Here is a 16,276-nt window from a genome sequence, read left to right as displayed (position 1 = left end):
GGAGTGAGTAACGGCAGTGTGTTCCAAGAAAAGTTTAGACGGGTGTAATTGGAAGGTGTATGCATCATTGTGTCGATCCAACCAATGGGTTCTTTTACATTCGGACATTGAATAATGAGCACACTTGCAATGATCGCATTCGTGAGAGGAAGATTGGGTTGATGAGCTCGAAGATTGTGTCATCTATTGTAGCGGAGCAAGGCCCTTATTTTCATGGCCCTATTCCTAACATTGTTGCCAAGGTCATGCCTTCTCCGAAACAAGATTCTCCTATTTTTTGCCATGAATCTCTTAATTAGCATGGGTAAGAAGCAACTAGACCATTTAAATGTTGGCCATTACCTATGAAGCCTAAGAAAACAAACGGGGTTCCGAACATGGATTGAAATCGTTGGTTTAAGCGACTAGAGAAGACTTGCAAACCACTATGGATTCAACATGCGATATACGATGCATTAAAGTTTTGCTACCATAGCCGTTTTGAGTGTGATCGGGCACTAATTTCGGCCGCCTTATGCTTTTGGTCCACCTGCACCAACACTTTGAGATGATGACACACACCCTCTTGGACTTGGCCGCAATCGTGGGTTTTCAGCCATATGGAGTAAATGTTAGTGCAACGACGCTTTCTAAAAACAAAGAGAAACTTGATTACTTAAGCAAAAAGGCTAAGAATTATGTGACATTTGTGAAGATCAATGCCAAGGCCTCCATGACCATCTCGAACAAGGAAGGAACAAGTTGCATTTTTGCAAGTTTGGTTGTGCAAATACGTCTTTTGTACTGGTAGCGGCATAATGACCATGGAGTCTCAATCTTTGGCCGAATTGTTGGCCACCGGAATTCCCGTAGCTCTTGGCCCCATTGTGCTTTCCGACCTCTACCGCGGTCTGTGGAAGATAGCCAATAATGATTCTATGGATCATCGAACTTCGGGGCCAATATGGCTTTTCCAATTGTGGCTCCAAATTTACTTCCCTCAAATGGGTCTTCTTGATGTGATTCATTTTTCTCACAAAGTTTTAGGCGAAGGAATTCTTACTCTCCCCACTCTCGGTCTAAAGGTTAAGGAATACTTCCCATATTTTACAACTTAGAGAGTTGTTCCCCGGATGAGTTTGTTATTTGTCTCCTACATCGGCATCCTCGTTTCTTGGAGTTGTTGGACCCACCTAGTCCAGCTACCCCGAAAGACTCATGGGATGAGCATAATAGTTTTTTTTGGGGGGGGCGGGGGGGAGGGGATCGCATTCTTGTCACCTGAGACTTCTGGATTTCTTGATTTCTTATATTAAAGTAGTTTAGATTATGCGATTTATATTTCATACACGCATTATTACAATTAATATCGAAGATAATCGTTTAAGTTTTGATTTTATCCTTGATTGTTATCTACTTGATCTTTGATTTCACACTTGCCACTCTCACATACACATTTTCATACCGCATCACCATCACACCTAATACGGCCCATCTACCCTAAATCCTTGCAGTCAAGACATTAAAGCCTTTGTAACCGAGGGGTGTTCCTTCATCGGTTCAGGATCGCCTAACCGGAAGTCAGTTTCGCGAAACCTATCTTTTGTGCACCCGGCCTCTCGGCCGTGTACTGGCACGCCCAACGCAAATTTGAAGGACGTGGTTTCCTTGATCCACAACTTACATGATACATGGCCATAGAAATTTGAGGCAAACACTATTACGCGGCAAAATTGTTGTCATTTAGCGCTCTTATTGTTCATTATTGATTGAAGATATTTTTCAATATGTTTCCTTATCTTCTAGGTATTCAAATAAAAAAAATTTGTCTTATTTAGAGTCATGTGAGTTAGAGTTTGAATGGTTTTTACTTGCACGCCCCTCACTTTAAATTTAGTTATAGTTTATATCCATTTATGTTTTATCTACTTAAAAGGTAAGGGTGTCAAACGGGCCGGGCCGGCCCATATAGTTAATACTTAGACTGGGCACGTCCCACGGCCCGCGGGCCATTAGTGTTAAGGGATCAACTTCAATTGAGGATGGAAATGAATCAGGAACAAAAAGGGTTGATAGATCGACACCATGTGAAGGAAGAACCTTGGCTGCATTTTGGTGTTTCCCCTTAAGCCATTGGCAAGCAATTGCATCATGTACATATGTACAAATGGTGCATTCAGGGCAGCGTTTGGACTTCTTTGCACAACATATATCCTTTCCTCCTTGCAGTAGCGTTGTCATCAGTTATTGGGAGATGCAGATCCAACATAGCCAAAGTTGTTAACAAATGGTGGTAGGATAGCAGGGGCCATATATGGGGAATTAGCAGACAATATATTGTCAGCTGCCACGACATCATACAGATGACACAAAATGCTAACCATGGGGTTTGGAAATTGGACATGAACTGTTGGCAAATTGGGTGGTTCAAAGTAGTGAGGGAAGGGTTGGTAGTTGTTGGGTTTTTCATAATGTAATGGAGACAAGTTTTCAAAACAGGTGTCATTGTTGAAATATAGTTGATCCGAAGGAATTATTATTATGTCAACCAAGTGGTCGTTCATGTAAGATTCATTTACAACAATAGGTGGACCGAGTATTGGCATGGGTGGTGCAAACGGACCAAAATTAACAAGGTGTTTTTTTTTTTTGGCAGCATTGCTACAAGCATTGTGCTTGTAGGCATCTGCATAATCAAGTTGTTTTCTATGCTTAGAGGTTGCAGCCCTCATAACTCAAAGCAAGAACAATTAGACAGTAGCAAAAATTAGCTATGAAGATAGATCGGTAAAGGCTTCAACACAAAGGAAATAGGTAGAAGGAGCCAACTGACAACATAAATACTGCTGAATTTGGTTAATATACATATGAGTTTGTTGTGGTACAAAAATTTGACACCGACACAGGTATAAGTCTATTAGATATTGTCAACTTATATACCTTTATTGGTGTAAGTGTTCAATTTATTAATGCTTATCAGATTAATTAGTGAATTTAGTAGAACTACTGTACATATGAGGCTGGATATAGTATGTAAAATTATATACATGTAGTGATATATTGATTATAACGAAATAAGAGATATTCTTTATTGACTATAACGACATAAGAGACATTTTTCATAAGAAATTAACGTTCAAAATCACAAAGTCACAATGACTAATATCAAACAAATAGTAGTCATAATCACATTTACATTCAAACTCTTGATTAGTGTTACAATTCCTCATAGTGTTCCCAACAAAAGTCCATTTCCCTTTTCAATTGCGATGTTCTTCAATTGTTCTTGTAACTCTTTCAAAACTCTTGTAGGTACTTCAAACTTTTCAAGTAACCAAGTTACAATTCCCAACATGAGAAATTTTCTAATCACTCATGAAGCCTTAAAAAAATAAATTCAACTTACACGAGATACCACAAAATCAATTTCATCTTAATCCAGGATACGGATAACATCATCAACCAAGTAAGCATACAACAATTAAACAAATGCAAATGAAACCAATAAAATTCCAACTTAAAGGTGCAAAGTCATTCCAAGTGTGGTTTACGTCCTTAGATTGCTCCTCTTACATGAACATTCTTCTTTTCTCAACAACAGGTGCATGTCTTTATCCATCTTGATTAACCACTTGCTTCCAAAATGTCCACTCTCTTTACAATGAAAACATAATTTTTCTTTCTTGGTATTTCCAACCAACTTCTTTTCCTACATAAATCTCTCATATTTGTGCTTTTCAAGCCAAAACTGCTTCTACTAACTCCGTGTATGTCAACAGTCCTACTCCAACTAAGTACTTTCGAATTCCATTCATCAAACACTACAAGAAAACAGAACAACCCCAACCTTTTTTTTCCTAGCTCTATTGCCCACTAAACAACCATTTAGAGTTGCACAATCAATTAGCAACTGTGCAGCAACACTTAAGCCAAAGGATGTAGGGGTTGGGGTCGCTAAAGACTTTTTGCACCACCTGTTTTGGTAAGGTGGCTGTGTAATCTGATGTCTGACAGTGAGTTGACAGCCACAATAGAAACTAATGTATTAGTCAGTGCTATTCTTAGGCTACACTTACAAATTAGTTGGGATATTGGTTTGAATAGGAGAGTTGGCAGCTACTGCAAAATGGAGTTGCTTAACAAATAAGGATTTCCAAATTGAAAATGGTTTTGTTTGTAACATCCATATGCATAGCAGAATTAAAATTTGATTGGACCTAATGTAGCTTTGGACATGGTTTCCAAATGTGCTTCTTGCTAACCAATTAAAGAACAAGATAATAATGCAGTAATTCATACACAAGAAAACTCAGAAGTTGATCCAAAAGCAATTACATGTATATAACATAGAGATCATCCATTACAAAACACCTCTAGTGTTCCAAATGTGTTGATGTACAATACACTTAAGCAGAAAACTACATCCTTATACTGATCTTTGTTCACCAACCTAAATTCACACCCCCCACCACATTCACAAAAACAAAATAATCCACTTTACAGCACTATCATCCCCTTCAGTGTCATCCTCTTCTGGATCCCCTACACCAAGCTCAAGATCCTACTAGTAATGTAAAGCTCACATAACTACAAAATGAAATTTGTTGGATTGTACCACAAAAATATGAAAAAAAAAAAAGAATGTGAGTACTTACAGTGAGCTTAGAAAGTCCTTAAATTCCTTTGAGGGTTTGCAGTTTATTTTGGGCAACCGATAACCATCCTAATTCACACATGACTTCAACCCCTGTTTTTTTAATAAGAACCAAAACATATAATTATATAAACATTTTGTATTCAGTATAGTCACAAAATTCACAACACTAAGTCACTAACTTCTCAAATTGATTACCAACATTATATAAACAATTTGCATTCAGTATAATCAAACAATTCACCACACCTATATTCTCAAATTGCTTACACAATAATAAAGTAACTCGTGTAAGAGATAAACTATAACAGCTGAAAATTTAAGTAACCAAACCCCAAATTGAACACACATGGCACTATAGAATGTATGGAAGAGACAATTAAATAGACTTGTTGTTGTAAGCATTTCACCATGACACTAGTATGAACATAAAATGCATAAAGAAATATAAAGATAAAAACAAAATAAAATGAATAAATGTTTTATTAAGAGTGAATGAAAGTGAGTGTGTAAATGAAACCTACTTAGTTCTCAAATTGTTCAAAATTTTCTTCCTCAATTATATGTCATAACTCAATTGACCCAAGAGTCTCTCAATGTATTACTGTAAACAGTCATAACCATCAATGGTATACAAGGGTCACATCAATAATAAATTCAACAAAGAAAGTGAAATTTACATTTACACTTGCGAAAAAAAAACTTACAATTTCTGTACAAGTCTTCGAAGATCCAAGTTAGATGATCCAGAGAATCAGGTTGAGGTAAAAGCTTAAAAGTCATGTTAACCATAAAAAGAAACATAGCAAAGCCAATAGAGGTCTGCAATATGGTAATTGAATTAAAAGAGTAAGTCACCCCTACAAAAGAAACCAAAAGGAAGAAACAAAACTTGTCTAATGGTATAGACTTACAAGGAAAGCAACCTGGTTATGTGCCCATGTGAGAGAATTGCCCCTGTGAGATTGTGTATGCACAGGCTAGTAATCAATCACTCAACATCAAAATAAATAAATGAATATTCTATGGATAGAAAAAAAAAAATTACAAGTATGATCATAGAATTTTGTCTTTCAATTACAAGTATTCCATGTTGCATAACTAACCAGGGATGTACCTATTTTACAAGTGTTATAAAGGAAGTGAAAGTTGTTTTAGCGAATTTGCTATACACACACGTCTATAGAGAAAAACTGATAAAAGCTCAAATGTCTCTATTTCTAAAAGAGCAATCCACTATTTCCTTCCTTTTTCTCGTAAACTAATAAAGATATGAAGCAACATAAATAAATAAATAAATAAAAGTAAAAAAAAAAAAAAGCAAGAAAAACATAGAGAGAAAGACTGGGCTCATTTGCAAAGAAGCACAATGAATTAAATTGAAATTAGCAAATTTTCTACTTGAATTCATAAATAAAGAAGCATCATTGCAAATCCATAATGAGAAGGCTAGCAGTACATACATGCATGAAGCTGAAAGAGCTCCTGCAGAAAAAAAATGTGGTTTAGCCCTTAACTAATTTCACAAATGTAGGGCTTAATTGAGTGAAAATTCTCCTCATTTGGGCGGCTCAGTATTTGATCCACCAACACTTTCAACATAAATGAACCCGAAGCTGGCAAAATTTGCAGAGTCCTCCGAGTACCTGACAAGTATTATGTTGATACAATTAGAGGGTGTTGGAGACTAGTCCGCGTACACACACCCACACAAACAACAAGAAAGCAACTAAAAATGGATTTCAAAAGGTTGTTGCCATGACTGGACAAGAACTGTACTTGAAGTGAAGAAGTTCAGGATTTTAAACAGAGGAATTTTTGGAATGGGCCATGGCATAGCCCAAATCAAAATTTTTATATAAAAAACATGAATGAAGACAGATAAAACTAAATAGAGAAATTCTAAAAAAAAAAAAAACAAAGAAACCTGTTTGTTTCTGGGCTTGGGTTGAGTAGATCTGGCTGATTGATGTCGCCGGAAAATGAAGAGAGTGGTCGCGGCTAGGGTGGTCGTCGAGATGATCTGAAAGCACCCATAAACTCAGAGCAACGAGGAGGTGAAGATGGGAGTAGTTTGACATGCCTCCATCGCCGGAATAGTGAAATCGACAGCGAAAGGGGCGTTTTGTGTAACTTTGAATCATTTTGATGGCTGGGTGTTTGGATCGACGAAGACCAGAAGAGGAAAGAGGAGAGGGAGACGAGCGTTTTGGTGGTGGTCTCGTCATCATTGGCCGCCGGACAAAGGTGGTATCGCCGGAGAAGACTCTCGGCAGAGGAGAGAGAAAGAGAGGGAGGGTGCGGCTGTGTTCAGGAGGAGAAGATACAATAATGTTGGAGCTGGCTGTTTATAATAAAACCCTAGTTTGCGAAATTACAATTTTGCCCTCGCAACTTAGTCATCTATAATTTCACAATACAGTGTAAACTCCTCTTATTTCATTTCCAACTGTTTAAGCAGCTGATGCTCAATAGTTACAGTAAGTACCGTTTTTAATGATGGTTGGTTAGCATAATTAGTCACCGCATAAGCCATACCCACATACATTAGTTAGTTTTAACAAACTAAAAAGGGGGTGCCATATGGAGTCAAAGGCAAAATAGTGTATATTGACCAAATTTTTTAGCAATTGCAACCTGCAGCAAATTTGGTTTAAAGAATAGTGAGCATTGCTCACTTTTCTTGTAGTGAAACCTTGAGTAAACTCGACTACTTTCAAGTACATCATTAGTTTTTCACCAACTACACATCTCATATTTTACTCCACAAATCCTCGAGTAAACTTAATCATATCCTTAATAATCTCACCAACATATGGTTAAGTCTTTTGTTTTAAATAGGTCGGGTTGGATAAGAGATAATAAATAGCAGAAATATGTGAAGTAAAAATAAAACTTCTTTATAAAACCAACCCCCAAAGTTACTGTAGTTCATTGCAACCTTAAAGAATTAAATAAATTCGAAATACATAGTAAAAATAGAATAAAGGTTTCAAAGTTACGCAATGTATAATCAAAGTAAATAACTCAAAATTATCATCTCCAATCAATGGAGGAAAAATCAATAAAACATACTCGACACGAGATACCAATTAAATAACAACACTAATTGAATTCAGGAAGTTGACAAGTCTCAAAATGCTACTCTGCTCGACCCTCGTCCAAGTTCGTCATTTATCATGCTCGTACCTATAAAAACATCCAATAAACAAGGAACACAAAAATAATGTTGGGGTAAGTATCTTATACGATCATAGATTCCCCTCAGGGAACCCTGGCTAGTTTGAAAACCACAAAATCTTTCCTAGTGAAAAACATAGTGTAAATCTTTTTTCGTTGGATTCTTAAATCATCTAAAACAAGTTCTTCAAATTTTTCCTTTGAAATCTTTTTCAAAACATTTATGACTCGATTGTACAGCAATATGATTATAAATATGCAAATTCACAACAAATCATTCATGCTTGATGGTCGATACACAATGGTATAACTACTACATGCTATTAAAAGAAATAGCATCCATAGTGAGAGTGCCATGGTAAACAGTAATAGGAACTCAGAACTGAGATATCGTATCACTGCCACTTGATCAATCATGGGTCCCCGCTTCATACAAGCACACTTAGCCATGTGTTAGCTTGGCTAAACTTCCCATAATATACTGATCAATTTTTCTAGAAAGTTTAGGAGCTTGAACCCAAGGTCACCGACAAGGCTACCTTAACTCTCAAACCCATCATACAAATATGGCATGTTATAATAATTTAAAAACACAAACACACACAAAGTCTATAGTAAGGAATGTAGGATAAATCTTACTGGAATCCAAACGTATTCGTTTACATAGTCTATGCATCCCCATCCATCTCGAATTCATCGCCTTCTTGTCACGTCACAAAGAAATCTTTCGCTAACTGGTATTCCTTGTGTCCGACAATAAGAAAACTTAGTCAAAAGTTAAGTTCAACACAATCTCGTTATGACCCATCCTTTAGGTCACACGTCCCTAAAGACTCTAGTCCTAAGTGGACTCAATTATATTCTTTAGGGTTTCCAAGTTCCAAGTTTCAAGTTTTATCTTAAAGTCAAACCACTTGACTAATTTCTTTAGTTCAAAGAAATTACACAAATTAATTTAGGTTGGAATAAATCAAACCTAAGTATTATCCAAGTATTTAATTAATTAGTATTTCTCCAAAATATTTCACTAATTAATTAAGCTCAAATAATAGTTAAATCCAACTTAATCTCTATAATAGAAACTTGTTAAACCTAGCAAGTTATTAGCTTTAAATTAAATCTCTAAATTAAAGTTACAACTAATCATGCTTAATTAACTAAATAAATTAAACAATTAAATCTCTAAAATACACATAGACATGCTTAATTAATTAATAAATCCTACTTAATTAATCTAAGTATGCAACCTAAAATTAAAGCCTAAGAAAAATAAACAAAACAAAAATAATAAAATACTTACCCAGTTGTAGACCTCCAAAACTAGACTCCACTCCTAGGGACTCCTCCTCCTTGGCAAGCTTTCCAAAAGAAAACTTTTAACTATGAGAATTTTCTTCTTTTTTGATATGTCTCTTCTTAGAGAGACTCCCAAAGAACTAAGAAGTTAGTAACTCTACTTGGTGGTGCAAGTGAAAATGAAGTACAAAAATCTTTATTTATAGGTACAAGGGGGTGTGAAGAAGTTATAAGTTTTCAATGTGGGACAAATTGCACTAAAAATGCACAAAAGTGTGAAAACAAGCTAAAAATTCGAATGGGTCATGCACAAAAGTGTGAAAACAAGCTAAAAATTCGAATGGGTCATGCACAAACCGGCGAGTCGCCCGTTTGTAGAGCGGAAACTAACTAGGTCGCTTCATTTCCAAAACACGCGAGTCAATAGGATTGGGCTGGGTTGACCAATTCTTCAATTGGAATCAATGGCTAGGGTTAATCCGGTTTAATGATGTTCAACGGTGGAGATTAAAACAAAGGAGATGGATTCAGTATGAAGCAGCGCGCCACGTGGGCGGCTATCTGCCTAGTCAACAATCTCTTTTAATTTCTTATTTTCTCTAATTTCTCCAAACATCGAAAATTCACAAAAAATAACTCGGGACTTTAAATAATTCCTCAAAAAATCCTACGGACTCGTCTCACTAAGTACTAATTTTCTATAGCCTCAAAATAGTTTAATCACTTCCATAAAAATTATGAAAATTCTTCATCTCATAATTTAATTCGAAAAATAAAAATAAATAAAATAATCACCAGACTCTTGAAATTCTTTTTTAAAAATTCACTTCCACACAACTAAATTCTTGAACCACAATCAAAGGTCTAAGTTAGTCAAAACAAAGTTAAGGAAAATTATAATTCATTTAAACAAACCTTAAGAACAAGGTTAGAAGACTTAAGTAACAAAATTACCATGAGTCGAAAATTCAGGGTGTTACACTCGTCCCATCCACTTAATCTTTTGGGACTATGGATGCGTTTCAAATCTCTTGGACCTTTTTTTTAGCCCATGTCCAGACAAACAACGATCCCAAAACTTGTTGTTTCCATTTCTACGATGCGTACGTAGTTATGTTCGATCAATATTAGTTTCAACATAAGTCCCGCAAGTTCCCAAGCCAAAAAGTACTTTTTGGTTGAGGATTTTTAGTCAACGGTAGCATGTTTGATCGAGCTAAAAAGTTGTCCTTGTCAGAGCTCATCATGGGTCGGCATTCAAAAGAAGATGAGGCATTGGCTGTTCATATCGTCCAGACCATACACTCCGATAAATATGAGACTAAGTTAAGGACGAGCAAACCGACAAGTTTGTGTTCACCACTAATCATTAAGGCCCGACATACCAAGAAGGTTTTACGTGCCAATAAACATAGCTCAGACACACCGACAAGGCGTGTGAGCTAATCATCTTAGATCGGGTACACCAACAAGGTGTGCGTGTCAATAAACATAAGTCGTGCACACAAATAAGATCGTACACGCCACTAAACCTAAGTTGTGCACACCACTAGGGTCGTGCACGCCACTAAACATAGGTCGTGAACACCAATAGGGTCGTGCAAGCCACTAAACATAAGTTGTGCACACCATCAAAGTCGTGCACGCCACCAAACACAGGTCGTGCGCACCAATAGGGTCGTGCAAACCACTAAACATAGGCCGTGCACACCAATAGGGTCGTGCACGCCAATAAACATTTTTAGCGGCACAAGGTCATCCTTTCCAGTCCCCAAGTCCTCAATTAAGAAGGATCATTGAGGAGAAATTAATGATCAACTCAATTTACGAGTCATGCTACCATCGCTTTGCTTGTTTCCCACAAACATGTAAATAAAATTGATAAAGCTCAAGTACATAAAACGGATGAAAGTGAACATACCTCGGCTCATTTTGTAATGCAAGAAATAAGTCCAACAAAATTTGAAGTGCCTATGACACACGCCATCACAATTGTGAAGATGACAGTGGCGATTTTTTTTTTTTAAGGACCAAAACAAATGGCAACAGAAGCCAGCCCATTTGTTTATGTATTTCATAGAGCCAACTTTGTTAAGGAGGCCATAAGTAGCCCCAAGAAAGAATTAGAACTAAAGGCCCAACACAAGCAGCCCATGTGACGTTGCCCTTCTATTTTTTTTTTAATTAAAACCCACCAGTTTCTTCTTCCTCACACAGGAAGCTTTAAAACCTATTTCTCTATCTCTTCTCCATTCTTGCTCAATTACTTTTGCACAGACCATAAAAAGTTGGAAATGGTTTGTAGAGTGAGCTTTGATGACACTTACGTCAACCACCCGCAACGTTTCCATCCTCGGGTAGAATTCCTCTTGTCACCCTTTGCTTCGATGCCGTCATCGTCTCGAGTGCTCACCTCAGCCTCGTCAAAGCATAGGCCGGAGCTAGGTAGCTCATTTTCGCTCTTTTCGCTCTTTTCTCTTATTTTTATTTTTATTTTGTTGGTTTAATGTGATGGGCAGCTGACAAAGAGGCCAATGGCTTTCCCTTCTTCGATTGGAACAACAAGAAAAACTGAAGCCTCACACCTCTTTTCAATTTGGGAAGCAGCAGAGTGTGAAGTCTCAACTCGGCTTTGCCAAAGCTGAAGCTTAAGTCTTTATACACCCAATGAACCATGGGATGTTCTTATGTTAACAGAGAAAGGAAAGAACCCAAATCGCAGCTTGTTCTTCGCTCTCTAGAAGACTACCCCGGCATCACCCTGGTGCACACAACCATCGACTTCGGCTTCGACTTCTGCAAGAGAGAGGCCAACTTGCAGTTTTTCCGAGCCCCGAGAAGTAGGTACACTCTCCTCTCTATCATCCTCTTTAGATCACATAATGGCAACAAAAAGGAAGGCAAGGCGGAAGCTACAGCTTCACTCCCAATTTATTTATCTATGTACTTTTTGTGTATTTTTGGGTTTGTAGCAAATTGAGATTGACAACCTCAGCCTTGGGGAGGCCGAGGCTGAAGTTGGTTTTTTTTTTTAGCAGCAGTGGGCAGATGGAAGTGTGAGCCATGCCGAGTGCTCTCCCCCTAAACCTGAGTGATCTTCTCCTTGGCTTTAGCCATGTCGAGGCTGAAGTTACCTTCGTTTTTTTTATTTTAACTTGATTTGGATCAAGATAAAAAATGGGTGGCATGTAGGGAGGCATGCTTGATTTCGGAAGCAAAGAAACTTTGAAGCCTCAAACTTGTTTCTTGTTTTTTTTTTTTTTCAGCAGCAGGGAGGCTAAAGCCTCAAACCTCGGACTTGGTCTCAGCTTCTAGGTCCTCCTATAAACATAGAGGTTGTGCTCGCCCTTACACATAGGTCGAGCCTACCCATACAATTGAAGATCATGCTCACTAATAAACATGAAGGTCGCGTATGCCGAAAAAGCTGTGTACCAATAAAAATCAAGGCCGAGCACACCCATAAATATGGAGGTTGTTCTTGTCCATACATAGGCCAAGCCCACCCATACACATGAAGGTCTCATGCTCACCACCTCCTAGAAATCTCCTCCGAAGACATGATTCGCGTCGCCGATCCAAGTCTAGGACTCTTTGCAGATCCGTTATAAAGTCAACTAGGTAAAGTTCGAATAGGAATGGAACCTTGATTCCCACAGATGGCGCCAAATGTTTATGGGCAAAATTTGTCACGCACTCAACCAAGCCTCTAATCTCCATATCAAGGCCTACGACGATCACCACGTCACTCTCCTTCTACCCTGCACACTAAGACAAAGAATGCTAAACGTAAGAGGGCATTGGTGTAGTATCAGCCAAGGACCCGGCCTCCGACGCTCAAGTCAATAATCACACATTTCAAAGTAATCTAGAGAGCTAGGGTTTCCTATCATACTTGAGGGCTAGCGTGTCCTATTTATAGTGATTATGGCCAAGGGTCTCCTACTCCTTGTCTAATTGGGGTTCCCGATAGCTTGCCGCCTAAGTCTAACTTAGGATAGGCCATGACTCCTTGGCCAAGTAGAACAAGCCTCCTTCTAGGCTAACTCTCTTGCAAGCTGGGTCTTCCAATCAAGAAGCCCATCCACTTCACCCTAATTGCCTACGGATCTCACCACCTGGGACTTTATGGATCCCCAAGTGCCATCCTAGGCCGACACTGGTATTGGGCCATCTCCAAAGCACCTCTCTCTCAGGGCGTACCCTTGGTGTACGCCTCCAAGACTCTCCTACAGCGAAGACCTAAGCCTAGATCAGTTAACTTGGGTCTTCTATTAGTGCCAAGGCTAGGCTATCCTTAGCCTTGCACGCTTATTGCACTAAGGTCCTCTTAGGCCTTGCGCCTTTATGATATCGAGCGCTTGCATTCGTGGGTGCTAACCAATGGTCCATCACAAGTTACTAACCCGTGTCTAAGTTGAGGCTAACCTAGCCTCACTTCTCTTGGTCATCAAGCCTCATCGCCCTTGGCCCATTGGTTGTCAAGCCCACAATTAGGCCTTGGTCCCTTGGGTCTTGAGCCCATGTTTGGGCCTCGTCCCATACACTAGACCTTTCGGGCTTATGGACGCGTTTCTAATCTTTTAGGCCTTTTTCTTAGCCCATGTCTAGGCAAACAACGATCTCAAGACTCGTCGTTTCCATTTCTACGATGCGTAGTTCTGCTCGATCAACATGCGTATTAACAAGTTTCTATAAGAAATGATGAAATAAAACTTATACTTCAACTAAACTCGAAGGAAACACAGCCAAATGAAATGAAATTCATAAACCCCAAAACTAAATTATTCTTTACACCCCACCCGAATTCTCTTCTTCTTTCTCTCCAAACTCTAGGTACGTTGTTTGTGATCCTATAAACCTTTTTAATCACTAAATAAACCTCACCAAATGAACCTCACCAAATGAGATATCATCACCAAAATCAAAGTTTAAGAAAAACAGAGTATATGAAAAAAATTGTACCTTCCTCTCTCTCTCTCTCTCTCTCTCTCTCTCTCTCTCTCTCTCTCTCTCTCTCTCTCTCTCTCTCTCTCTCTCTCGGCTTGGCTGGGTTGTTGCTGGGCTTGTTTAATTTGTTGTTCTAACTTGTGTCTAAAATCTCCAGCCATATAACAACAACACCACACACTCCCACTTACACAAACACACACCTCACTTCCAGTACTGCCCAGCCACCCCTTAAAACAACCAATTAGAAACTTTCCTCTAAAAGAAAGAAGCAAACTCTAAATAAAACCAAAAAAGTGTAGAAGTTGCTGGACTTCTAGACGTCCAGCCAATTTTTTTTTTTTAAAGAATATATATAATAAAAATATAAATAAATATAATTATAACTAATTAAACATAATTATTAATCAATTTAACAAAATTTTATTTAATAAAAACTGAGTTATTACATGACTGGGGTCTGGGGACGACATGTGCCAACTTGGCTCACCTTCCCACCATGAAGTATGTAATTAAAAAATACTAAAGTTTTATGGAACTTCAGGGAGCTAGACACAGAAGTGTGAGTTCACACTTGAAATAACAAACAATGAATGGTTGTAACTTGTACAAGACAAATGAGGATTCTTTAGACATTCAGTCATTCACGGGATATTAACATGGGGGTTGAGTGTTAGGTCTCATCTCATGACTTTTTTGTCTTTTCAGGCTATCAAGACAGAGTTATTTTTAGCTCAAGCATATATGTAGTTCTAGATTGTGAATGTCTAGCTGGATGAGCCATAATGTGCAAGTAAATGTGCTTAGCTAACCTAGCTATCACTCATACCAAAATGATATTAAACTTAGGGATATATAAAAAGTCTATTACTTCTGCCCAAAATGTAAAACAATTATTAATTAAATTCTAAAAATTTAAACTGAAGTGAGCGAATAATATATATTAAGGGCCAAATTATGTTTTTAGTCCAAGTTTTTAAAAATTTTTAAAAATTTTAATTGTTTCAATATTACTTTTATACATCGTTTCCTAATTGTTACCATTTTAAAACACAATGTTTAATTTTATCAATTTGGTTGATGTAAATAGTATGTGAAATGCATGACTGAGAGTCGTGAGTATCACATGCTATTTCAATCAAAACTGATGAAATTTAGCATATGTCATCAAATTGCAACCCTAGGAAGCAATAAGGGTAAAATTGGCACAATTGTAAGTTTGTAATTATATAAGGACCTTAGTAAAACCTGACCTGAACAACAAGAAAAAAAAAATGTTATTAACCTAGAATAAGCTAATATCTTCTATCACACACATGGCATAGACAGTATAATCTTGTATTATACGTAGAGGCCAATTTATTGTATGTGACTGTAATATTGTCAGGTAATGTTATCTAATCCAAGTACGTGTTATAATATAGTTGGATGACAGATTTATAAATTTAAGATTTAGAGTTTAAAATATTAATAATAATTATACACATATTATTCTAATGGATTAATCACTCTGTGACCTAATATTAGATAGATTAATCTCAATCCTAACCTATTAGTCTATCCTAATCTGATATTAAGTTATACCCGGGCCATATTAATCTGTGAAATTTACTTAAAATTCAAAACCATTTGAGCATTGGGAGTATAAATATTTTGTTTTGTATGCTCGAGCGCAGAGATCGAGCACGTGACTATTTTCACTGTTGGAGATGGTGGATATGGTTGTGGTGGTACTAGTGCAGAGCACATGGGATGATGAATCATGAATATCACACTGAAGATAGAAAAGGCCAAGAAGTGAAGACCATGCAGCAAAGTGATGAAAAGAAGATGACAAAATAGGGCAAAAAAAAGGGGTTCACGGGTAACTTACTATTCTAACCCAAATAACTAGTGGTGTGTTAGCTGCACATCATATCCTGCCAGCCCATTTTCAGTCAACCACACATGAATTTGAGTACCCCACCGACAACCACCAGTCCCATGATTCCATCCCATCCTATTCCAAAAAGCCACCATCTTAATTCTCTCTTGCTTCAGACTTGTTTTGTTACCCACTGCATTTAACACATTTAGATTTAGAGTTAATATTAGTGACAAAATTATATCCTAATTAGTAGGACAAAGATAAAATTTCTCAACATCCAAGGGTAAAAATGTTTCTATATTACATGCGATGTCTACATAGTAAAACTTTCTCTCTTGCACGAAAGAAAT

At 37.5% G+C, this 16,276-nt stretch overlaps 1 long non-coding RNA gene across 1 annotated transcript; it reads right to left on the bottom strand.

Annotated features, from left to right (window-relative positions):
- Nucleotides 1-4,419: 4,419 nt before the first annotated feature.
- On the bottom strand, nt 4,420-5,405 carry LOC147286051 (uncharacterized). The gene is made up of 3 exons (XR_015122095.1): nt 5,341-5,405; nt 4,635-4,726; nt 4,420-4,543 (listed from the first exon to the last, which is right to left on the bottom strand). It is a non-coding gene; the product is annotated as an uncharacterized LOC147286051 (long non-coding RNA).
- Nucleotides 5,406-16,276: the final 10,871 nt, after the last annotated feature.

Source organism: Dryas octopetala, chromosome 4, assembly GCF_963921425.1.
Source record: "Dryas octopetala chromosome 4, drDryOcto1.1, whole genome shotgun sequence".
Taxonomy (NCBI): domain Eukaryota; kingdom Viridiplantae; phylum Streptophyta; class Magnoliopsida; order Rosales; family Rosaceae; genus Dryas; species Dryas octopetala.
This window is presented reverse-complemented; position numbering and strand designations above follow the sequence as displayed.